Here is a 12,228-nt window from a genome sequence, read left to right as displayed (position 1 = left end):
GAAGGCCCCCCTACTTGAATATGGATATGAAAAAAGCACACTGGGAACTTTTTAGAAGCAAATGTAATGAAAATATTAACAGATAATGTATAAGTGATGACTCTGAGGAGTTTAGTAGCAATATAATTAAGGGAATCATGATGGTAGCAAAATTAGCTATATCTGCAATATAATATCACCCTAAAGGTACACACCCTGTACCATGGTAGAATGAGGAATGTAAAAAAGCAGTTAAAGAAAGGAACAAGGCATATAAAGAAATCAAAAAATACAATGAATAGTGAGGACTTAATGAAATATAAAAGAAAAAAGGCAATTGCCCAAAGGGCTATTAAAAAGGGGGGGGGAACTGGAGAAAGTGTTATGGGAAAATAAATAAAGATACTAAAATATCAGAGGTATGTAGGCAGATTGGGAAAATTAAGGGAATACAGAGTAAGAGCAACTCTATACCAGGCCTCATTGGAGAAGGCCAAGGAATAAAACGCTCAAATGAAGAAAAAATGGAAGTCCTAGCAGAAATATTCCACAGTGTTAGTAATGACGAAAATCAGAGTGTAGAAATCTGCACAAGGGAAACATATTTAAGAGAATCACGAGAGTTGGAAGATTTGAGAGGATGAGGATATGATATTAAAGGAAACTTTCACTATGAGGGAACTTCAAAAAGCTATAGATAAAGTAAAAAAAACATCTGGATGAAGGGAGTCTGAAAATATTACCAAAACTTAAAACAGAGCTACCAGGGTAGTGGACACATGTGGTTGTAGTCCCAAGGTGGAAACCAGGGAAGCTGTGAATGAGACCTGATGTATACAGGCCAATTCCCCTTACATCATGTATGGGTAAAGCCATGGAAAGACTGGTGACTGAAAGATTAACACCATGTCTAGACAAAAATAGACTTATATACAATGTGCAAAGTGAGTTCAGGAGGGGAAGGAGTACAGTTGACCATATAGGCACAAAAAGGTATGAGAAATGAAAAATATATGATGTTAGCTTTCCTAGATATTGAAAAAGCATATGATACATTATAGAGAGAGCTTATTGCATAAAATAGCATCCATGGGTATGAAGGAAGTATATATAGGTGGAAAAGGATTTCTTAAGTAAAAGAACTATGCAGGTCTGAGTAGGGAAAGCATATTCTAGCATAGATAAAATTATAAATGGCACTCCACAGGTGAGTGTCATCACCCCTACCTTATTCAATGTAATGATAAATGATCTCACAAAAGGATGAGTGCAGAAATAGGCATATCCTTGTTTGTAGATGATTGTGCCATATGGGCTAAAAACAGAAACAGAGAACAGAGAAGTGAATTAATGAAGCAATTAGGGAAAGTGTGGAATGGGGAAACGTGGAGAATTGAATTTTCAATTCCCAAAACTAAAGGAATGATATTCATTACAAGGAAAATTTAAAAAGATTTTAAGCTGTGACTTTATGAACAAATAGGTATAGTTAAAAGCTACACATTCCTGGGTGTGACATTTAATAGCAAACTAACATGGAAGGATCACATTGAAAATATTGTAGATAAATGTAAAGATAAACTCAATCTACTTTAAAGTATTTCTGGAATCACCTTGGGTGCAGATAAGAAAGCAATGGTAATGCTTTTTAGAGCATTAATGAGACCAAACATTGAATATGGATGCCAAGTATTAGTTTGTTTTTGATGCTGAACTAAAGGCAGCTAGACTCAATACAAGGCCAGGCATTACACACTGCATGTGGTACCTTCATCACATCAGCTTTGTGTGTAATACAGATAACGCTACATTTCACCTGCAGCTAAGAATGAAGTTATTGGACTTAACTTTCCCCCTGAAAGTTATTGGAAACAGGAAAGATGGAAACACTAAACAAATGTATGAGGAATACTGGGAATTCAGTGAACAAAATGAAGGGCAGGGGAAAAAAACCCAGAAATGCCTCATGTCAATAGGATTAAAGTATGGACAAAAGAATTAAGAGGGAAAAAAGAAATGATTTATGGGAAAATGCATTATGGCTGGAAAATCATGCCCTTTTGATACAAATGTGAACCTATATAATGAAAAGGGGGAAAGGAGAGCTAAATGGATTAAATTAAATGTGATAAATGGGGCAAACCCTGCCAAATATTTACAGATGGGTCTAAAGACGGGGGAAAAATGGAAGAGTGAGACAGCATTCTGTGTCCCAGCACTTGGAATAAAGAAATTCATAAGACTACAAAATTGTGTAGCTGTTATGATGGTGAACTAACTGGAATCATATTGGTGTTATACTGGAGATGTGACCTAGCCCTACTGTCATCTTGTCAGATTCTCTATCGGGACTACTGGCTATCAAAAATGGGAATTCAGATAGTAGAAATGATATAATTAATGAAATATTATTACTAACAACAGAATTGGCACAGATGGGAGTAAACCTTGAAATAGCATGGATCCCAGCACATTGAAATAGCAGAGATAGCTGGAAATAAGGTGGCTGACAAAGTAGCAAAAAAATGCTGTCAACAATGAAAAAAATGACTTAGAGATCCCTCTAAGTAAACAGGAATCTAAAAATCTAATTACAAATGAACTAACATAGGAGTGGCAAGAAGTATGGACAAAAGAAACAAGGAGAAAAATATTTCATGAAGTATGCCCTAGAATTGAAAATGTTGACATACTGCAAGAACCTGAGAGGAGGAGGGAGGTAGCTCTACTCTGAATACGTACTGGATACTGTGGCTCAAATGCTAACTTGGCCTTAATTATCAAACACAAAATTGGGCTTGTGAGTCATGCAAGGTCAAAGACACTGAGTGTAAAACAGATAGGAGGATTTTATATGAAAAACTCAGACACATAAAAGTGACAAAAGTTTACACTAAAATACCTAGCAAGAGCATCAGGAAAATGAGGCACCATTAAAAAAGCAATACTACAGTTTTAAAAAAATACTGAGAAGAGAGAAAGATTGTAACTATATATCATGAGATCCGGCACCTGGCAGTCATAGACTCAGAATGTGAGTCTGCGACGCCATTAAATACAACAAGAAGGGGGGAAGGTTGGGGAGGAAGACAGAGCTACCCTGAGGGGGGCTTCTGAACAAGTGCCGAAGAAGCCTCACTGTGAGGAAGACGACTACCTGCTGAGCTCAGTTGGGGCTGAAGGTTTAGCTGTCTTTTCTTTTGCTATCTTATATTGGACTTGGAGCCTTTGCGGTAGAAGGATGGTAGGAAGTGGCCCAGGGAGGCAGCTCCAGGGCATTCCAGAGAACCTGACATTGTTGTCTCTTATAGGGCCCTGGGTCAGAGCTTGGTGGAGTGGCAGGGCCTGGACTCCCCTACCAACTGAAGAAGGGGCATAAGCCGCATTTCTACTCTACCCCCCTCTAGTAAAGAAAGAGTAAGGATGTTTAGAAACCCTGAGATGAGGATAAGCCACATACCAGATTTAGGAACTGGAGTGAAGGCCTTTCATCTTGGGAGGTGAGAGACTGGACATTGGGTGTGCTAACCTCTAGGCCGCCTGCCCTCTGAGTACTCTACTATAGTTCTATAGACATATTCTTAGGCTTTCAGAGAGACTCTGACCTAACAAAGGTCCCAATTCAACAATTGTTTTTGCTAGCAGGCATCCAGTTGCAGGATTGGGAGCCATATTACAAAACTGCAAAGATTTGGAACCCCCAAAGGATGCTTGTTCAAACATCTTGTGTCTGAAGTTGGTCCGGAAATCTCAGGAGAACAGGTTCTCTTGTGTGACTTCCAGTACATTCTGCTTCTAACCAGGAAAGATGTACCACAAGAGAGATTATCTGGATATGGTTTAGAAAAACATTCAAATCTGCACAGAGTTATCTCAACCAAAACTACAAACCTTTTGTCCACCACTTAAAATAATCCAAGGCCCATTGTAATACTATCATGGGACAGCCACAGTACATTCTGGCTGCCTCGACTTTTAGGCAACCACTGCTATTGACCTCAATCAATAAACCCCCCACTCCCTACACACACACTTTGCTGAGATGAAGGTAAGGTTGTAGACATGTATCAGTGAGTTGCATGAATGTTACCTTTCAGGAATTTTAAACAAACATATTAGAAACTCAAGAAATTCATAATGAAGGTTACATTTACCCAAACATTTGAAACTACAGAAATTCTGTCATGGTAGGCCAAAACGCCTTAACTCTGCCCCTCAGAAAGAGCATTGATAAAAGCTGAAACTTAGACTTAATTGGGTCTTGTTTTCCAGACACAAAATAACTGCCCACAACTTTCCATTTTTACGATCTTTAGAATAGTTTATAACTCATCTCTTGTTAGCTCAAATTTCTCCTTCAGCTTTCTGCAATTTTGTGCCATAGCTTCTAATCTTCTCAGTTGCAAGCACTGCAGCTTTAAGTCACATCCAATATCTGCTGATTCCAGTATGCATAATGAGCAAGTCCAAAGCTCGTTTTCATATAAAGAAAATAGAAATCTTTGAGAAATTTCTGGGGTAAAAAATCAGTGGGAGCTTTTTCTCCAGATCTGTGGAATTTATGTGGAGAGAAGGTAAACTTTATTCCGCTTGGCTCTTACACATAAAACAAAAGCCTGGCTGTTCAAAATGATTTATTAGCTTATTAAATTTAACTGCCTTTGCTGTTGCTTAGACCATGTTTTATAGAAAACTCACAGATCCCTGTAAAATGTGCTGCGGGAGGCCAGTGGTTTTTAGCTGGCAGCCATGTAAACAGCACATTTACCCAGTTTTTTTGAAATATTAATTGGTTTCTTTGTTTTGTTTTAGAAAATAAAATATCAGCTTGTTCCTAACTAGTGTAACGTAAGTACAGCTCAGGAGAAAAACAAAGAACTCTTATCATCTTCATGCTGTGCATATATACAATTAAAACTAAATCTACATTATTTCTTACCATGTCAGAATTATAGCCTTTCTACAAGGTGATGCACACCCAGTCTTTTACAAGGAAACAGAAGGCTATAATGTCAACCTTGTTTTGGAATATGCCAAGGCTGTTCAAGGCAAATTTAAAGAGACCTAAAATATTTTAATAAAAAAATGCAACTCATCCAGAACTTATCCTGTTCAGGGCTGAGACATTTTCATAAGGAGAGACTGATGCTGTCCGTTAGAATGGACGTTATGTCCCAGGCTCGGCAGATGTTTCTGTCCATGTGGAGTCCCTTTGATTTTAGTGTGAAGAAGGATAGTTGTCCATTGCCATGCTATGCATTCTCTCCATTAAGCATGAGCAAATGTGACTGCAGTACAATACTACTGCAACAACTACACTTAAAGTGATTGTCTCTATCCCTGCTATGTCCTCCAAGCAGTTCAGCAGCTGTTGGAATTATTAATAATATTTGTAACTAATATTAATGAGAAACCACCAAAGACCAATTTAACCATAATTCTTTTATTAAGTCCAAAGTCCAAATGGTATTTATATAGTTGCTCTAGATGTGTCTAACAGTCTAAAGATAAGTAGTCAGTATACCCAATACAGTAATAAAGTATTCATAAGCATGTGATCAATACTTACAAACAGGCCAGACCTAGGGAAAACCATCTCATCCTGGTGTGCGCCAACATGATCAGGTGGAGTCTGACAAAAAACCTTCCAATTCACAACTCTTTTTATACCCTTCAACAAACAAATGATGTCATAGCCAATTACCACTTTAGCTAACAACTTATTTGAGACAGTTCACCCTAATTATTAATTTTAATCCAAATAAGATGTACAACCTCCTTTGCCCCCAAGGTCTTTCCTCCTTATTTCTTCCACTCCTTCCTGCTGACCAACAGCTTTTTCGGTGCATCTCGTTTCATGTAGGAGATAACACTGGGAAGGTCCATGTTGGCTCCTTTTAAGACAGATTCTTTTTCTTACTGAAATCATTTGCAGTCAACTCCTATCGGTCAGAGGCCTTGTTTTTAGAAACTTCCCCTTATCTCATTAGTTATTCTTTGAAACCGACATCCTCCCTACTTCATTCCTTTTGGCTTTAACTCATTATTTTCAAGGCCTTCCTTCTACTTACTAGTGTGGGCCTTTCTTTACAACACATATCTACAGTATTTCCTTAACCAAAGGTAAACTAACTCTAATTCTTTAATTTATCCTGCAGCCGCATCTCGTGATAAACAGAGCAGAGTGTTACTTGTAGGGCTACACTTAAAGTGATGATCACGTCAGCATGATTAGTACTGTCTCTGCTGCACACCCTAGTCCAGGGGTCGGCAACGTTTGGCACGCGACTCGCCAGGGTAAGCACCCTGGTGGGCCGGGCCAGTTTATTTACCTGCTGACGCGGCAGGTTCGGACGATCGCGGCCCCCACTGGCCGCGGTTTGCCGTCCTGGGCCAATGGGGGCAGCGAGAAGCGGCGCGGGCGAGGGAAGTGCTGGCCACGGCTTCCCGCTGCCCCCATTGGCCCGGGACGGCAAACCGCGGCGAGTGGGGGCCGCGATCGACCGAACCTGCCGTGTCAGCAGGTAAATAAACTGGCCCGGCCCGCCAGGGTGCTTACCCTGGTGAGCCGCGTGCCAAACGTTGCCGACCCCTGCCCTAGTCTATGTTTGGAATGGGTCTAGAGTGTTGTAAAAGGTGAGCTTTTGTTAACTAGCCACCACCTCCTGGATTCTATTATTCAGAAGAGGGAGGAAGGGAAGTTCTAACCTAATCTAATAGAGTAATTCTAGCTAGCTAGCTTAGGGTTTTATACTACGGCCCATCACTGTTATATCTGAGCACCTTCCATGCAAAATGGATAGCAGCAGTGAAATTCCTATGAATTTAACAGAGCAAACTCCTCCCTTTTGCCAAGATGGCTGGCACTGAGTGATTGCTTGTTTCTTGAACATGCACTGCGTCAATGTATGATAAATTAAATGGGGGAATGCTCTCTTTGTCAATATTTCCCTTAGTGTCACTCTCAGTAGTAGCCCTGTGGTCGCTGTAGCATTTTATAGTTTTCAGAAACAGGTCCAGTTTGCATGTGGTGGGGCACAGACTCATGCCTGTGCTTTGAGCACCTACTCTTATGAGTGGAAAGAAGAGTGGATTTAATCTCCAGCTCTCTTTCCATGGAGCCAGAACATTTGCCTTGGAGGCACTCGGTCTTTTCTGCACAGTGTCATAATAACTCTTCACATGGGGTGGGATTTAAGTCAAAAACTAAGTTTAGGCAGTCAGGTTACTTAAATAGCTCTTAGTCCAGAATGGATCTGCTGGCCAATACTTCAATGGGATGGCAGAGATGCAACTGAGAGCAGAATTTGGCACTTCATTAAGAGAACTATTGTTTAGATCTGGTAGAATCCAGAAAAAAATGTGGGAAATCCACAGAAAGAAATTAAATTCTTGAGTCCATAGATTCCACACATTCATATTGCCCCTGATTATAACCAGGAACACAAAGCTATCTGATGGTAAAATATTGGTGGCAAAGTACCCAGTCTACATAAATGTAGGTCTAAATTATCTATGTTTTCTTAGTAATTTATGCTACTCCTAATCCATTTCCCCAACTCTGTAATCACCGCACAGCTGTGGGCTAACAAGAAAATATAATATCTACACTACATTTAGGAGGAGAACTTACATCTGTGTCTACCACTTCCTCTTACTTACTATGAGAGTATGTCTTCACTGAACAGTTAGCCTGGGCTCTTACCTGAGTTTTATCCTGACCCACTACCATCCCCCCCCAAAAAATATCTGACCTGGGTTTGGAGGTGCTTTAAGCTCAGGCTAGTTTACTTGGCTGAACATGTGAGTTAGAGCCAGGGGTCCACTGCCATTCAGACTGGAACTAGCCCTTTTTGCAGTAAGGACACAGGCTAAATCACTCAAGTGCTGATAGTGCATCAAGGCTTTGCCCACAATTTTCCCCAAAGAACTGTCAGGTTCTCCTGCAATTGATACAACTGACTGGGAAAGAAGGGACTGTGGGATATGACCCTAGACAAATATGTGTGAGTGCAGAAATAATGAGGACCCAGTAACACAGATAGGGTTTTGCAGCGGGGATGCTAGCTCCCGAGCAAGGCTAACCCAGGTGGTCAGACCAGGGTGATAATTACCCAGGTTAACTGTGCAATGAAGACCTACCCTAACAGACTGTTACAGTTAAGATTGCTACATGTCCAGAATTCCACAGAGCATTTTTGCATGTCCTGCATCCTTAAAAAACGTTAGTTTTTTTTTTAAAGCATTGAACTTAATTTGCATAAAGAACTCCTCCTATGAGCATCACAACATTGTGAAAGATTTGTCATGTCATTGTAAAATTGTAATGTTGTGTTGCGATGCCATCTTACAGTGTCATGGGCTATGGCAAAACCTAAGACAAACCTAACCTACAAGACAAATCTCAAAAACTTCAGACTTATTTTGACCAAGTTTGAAGGGCTTTTTTTTCTTGTAATGTTTCCTACTGACTCATTTGAAGGTTCTGCTCACATGGATGTTTCTTAAACAAATGTACATAAGACAAATTCCATGCACAGAATTCATCCAAATATCTTCTCTTTTTAATTGCTTTCACATAGAGCGATCCTTTGTTGTTCGTTGCTTTACAAAGATTAGTACTCTCTGATCTCTTAGTATCTTTGTCTTTACGTATACCTTGTTTTATTTACTTTAAACCCAGGAGTTCAATGAGCTCCTTAACTCAGGTTCCCTCTCGTTACTTTGCATGAAATACTGACTGTATTGAAGTTAATGGCAAAACTTTAATTGAAAAAAAAATAGCTTTTTTTGGAAGGTTTGTATTCACAGAAGCAGCTTCTTGCAATATTATTTATTTACATATATCATTGCTTTTTGCCTGTTAATGAAAAATTGCCTACTGACAGGAGTGTTTTGATGCTTTGTTACTTGCTTCATTATTAACTGTGGCAATACTAAACACTTTAGGGTAGTCATAATTTTTCCAAAATGGAGGGCACTGATGCAGAGTGGTGCAGACTTGTCTCCTGCAGCTAGCTATCTAGTAGGTCTTATTTGTCTTAAGTCATGCCAGCAGTTCTTCAGTGTCTTGCTTTTGCCTACAGCATTCATCTTCATGGTTCGACTGTATTTTATTTTTAGTGTTGGTACAGATTCATTTTGACTCCAATGCCATATTCAAACAAATGTGGGCCATATTGTCCCCTGATGATTATTTCCATGCAGGAGACAGGAAAATACTGAAATTTGCCATCTCCAATTTTTCTTCTCATTTGTCCAACAGAGATTCATTTGTAGTGTTTGTTCCAACCCAACCCACTTTGGAAGGAGCAAAATCCTGAAAATCAGCATATCTTCTGAAATCTATACAGATCTGGGGGAAGCCGCACAGAGGGCCTATGCCTCTGGAATAGCTCTTGGCTCTTTCTGGTTCACTACAGCACCTTGACAGCAACTCCTGCAGAACCCAAACTGCCAAGGGCTCCTCAAGGCCCACCACAGGTTCACATAATGTATCTTATAAACATAAAATACTGTGTCTAGAAGGAGGAACATTGTAGGAGGAACTTTTCTGATTGTAATCTGTAGCAATCTATTTCACTGGCAATGATAATGAAAAATTTCTTCCTAGAGTGAGAAGTAGTTCTTGATTTTCAACTAGCATTAGATATGTTCAAAAAGATGTTCAACAAGCTTTACATGTCTTTAACATCACTCAGTCAATTTGCAAATTGGAATGGGAGCATTATTCAATCATCTCTAAAGGTCCTTTTGATTTCCCTGAAACTGTTGACTTTCACAGAAACCCATCAAGAATTTCCTAAAAATATTTTGTTTATTCTTCCCTAACCCTGCCCTGTCTGAATAATAGATAATCTTAATGTTGAATTCCTCACCTTTAGGGCAGGGCCGGCTCTAGGATTTTTGCCGCCCAAAGCAAAAACAATTTTGCCCCCCCCCCCCGTTTTTTAATTACCCCACCCCCGGACCCGCCTCAACTCCGCCCCTTCCCCAAATCCCCAGCCCTGCCTCCTCCCCCCAGGCTCTCAAGCCTAGGAGGGAGGGAGGGGGAGAAGCGGCGCCCGCGCCGCGGCCACTTGGAGTCTCCCCCTCCCTCCCAGGCTCTCAAGCCTGGGAGGGAGGGGGAGCAGCGGCGCGCGAAACAGCTGTTTCGCGTGCTGGGGCCGCTCGGGATCTCCCCCTCCCTCCCAGGTTTGAGAGCCTGGGAGGGAGGGCGAGTAGCGGCGTGCGAATCAGCTGTTTCGCGCGCCGTGGCGCGCGAGCGGCAGCAGCAGCGGAGGTGAGCTAGGGCGGCCGGGGCACATTTTTAGGGGCGGCATTCTGGCACCGGCCATGCCGCCCCTAAAAATGTGCTGCCCCAAGCACCAGCTTGTTTTGCTGGTGCCTAGAGCCGGCCCTGCTTTAGGGGAAGCTGATACAAACTCTCTATGCCAGTATTATTTTGACAGTAATAAGTTCTCAGTCCACTTGTCATCACCAACGAGCTGTGAGTGATTTGTATACAATTCCCTTCTGTTATCTAGTGCTCAGTTTTGGTCCTGTTGGATTCAATGGAAAATTTTGCAGTTGACTTGGGTGTTATCAGGTTTTGGTTCATAGAGCTTTAAAATAAAGAGCTAAATGCAAGAACCCTACATTTTATCAGTGTTGCCAAATAAATGAGTGTCCTATGTCCCCATATCAATAGTGGGATGTCCCAAGGTTGTTTGCCTGCCTGATATGGAATTTTTGATCAATTAACTTCTCCTAGCAGCCACCAAGCCTGAGTGCAGCCTAAATTTATTTTCTTTAAACACTTTCCTCCTCCCCTCCTTTCATCAGTCTAGCAAAATTATGTTTCCCCCCCCCACCCCATGGCTATAGCAGTGGTACACTTCTTTCAAACAGCTCTAACCACAGGTAATATTTGAGTGGGTTGTTCTAACTATAAATGAGAGGCAATTGGAGAGTCTCCGGGCTTGTCTTCACTACTGTGCTACATCAGCGCTGCTGAATTGATGTATCTAGTGAAGACGCACTACGTCGATGGGAGAGCGCTCTCCTGTTGACGTAATTACTCCACCTCAATGAGAGGCAGAAGCTATGTGGGCAGGAGAGTGTGATGTAGACACTGCCTTAAGTTGGTGTAACTTATGTCTCTCAGGATGGGGGTGATTTTTTTTCAGACCCTTGAGTGACGTAAGTTACGTAAGTTACAGCGACTTAAGCGACTTAAGCGGTAGTGTAGACAAATCCTCAGTGGTGATTTATGCATCACATATTCAGCTGAATTATCATCTTGTATTTGTACATGGCTTTCAATGTCCAAAAATCACAATGAGCTTTACAACCTGTATTCACAGAGAGCTCACTGAAATACAGACAGTTCTGGGTGGAGCTGCACAACAGTTTGGGGCAGGAGATTAAGAATAATACTGTTGTTCCTTTGGCCCAAGTAGTTGATCAGCATTCAGGACCTTGAGTGGGTTGTTACCATCCTAATGGAAAAAGTCAGGTCTATCCTTGGTGTAATCTTGCTTATCTATTTCCTTAAACACAGAAGCAACAAAATACAGCAGGGAGTTTCCTTGCTGAGCAATCCCCAAGTCTGCCACTCCAGTGTATTCTGTGCCCAAGAAGCCTTTTTCTGTTGCTTCCTTTCAGGGTCATACTCTCAACTCTTTCAGCTGACTTTCTGCCTCCCACTCACAACTGATACTCTAGCTGTTATACTTATTAGAAGCACACGGGATCTTTAGAGGGGAGAAGGCAAAAACGCCGCATTTATTGAGAATACAGCAGTTAGCATATGCTTTTCAAACACACACACACACACACACACCATGCACACACACAGAGTCCTGCCAGTTGATGTTTATAGTTACCAGTCCAGAGTCTGGATCAATCTAGTGGCCAGCCAGATTGGTCACAGAGGGGAGCTGGGCTCTCTTGGTCACGATCTGATGCTCCTGGAGTAGTGGCAAGACGAACCCAAAGTCCCGTGGCAAAGCACCCTGTTCTTATAGTCCTTTTTCTCTGTTGAAGTCTATGGATTTTGCTGTGTCAGTTTATGACCTGTTATTCCTTAATTGGTGGTCTCTTTTGATGTAAACATTCCAATACACCTCCAAGAGGGTCATCCTGTCCTTGTTTCAATTTAATCAATTGTCTTTAGGGGTGCCAGCCTTACCTCAGGGTCGTCAATCTGCCCTTCCTTCATTATGGATACGCATTGATGGTTCTCTGGTGTCGTTAAGTCTCTTCACT

The sequence above is a fragment of the Emys orbicularis genome, chromosome 7, assembly GCF_028017835.1.
Source record: "Emys orbicularis isolate rEmyOrb1 chromosome 7, rEmyOrb1.hap1, whole genome shotgun sequence".
NCBI classification, from domain to species: Eukaryota; Metazoa; Chordata; order Testudines; family Emydidae; genus Emys; species Emys orbicularis.
This window is presented reverse-complemented; position numbering follows the sequence as displayed.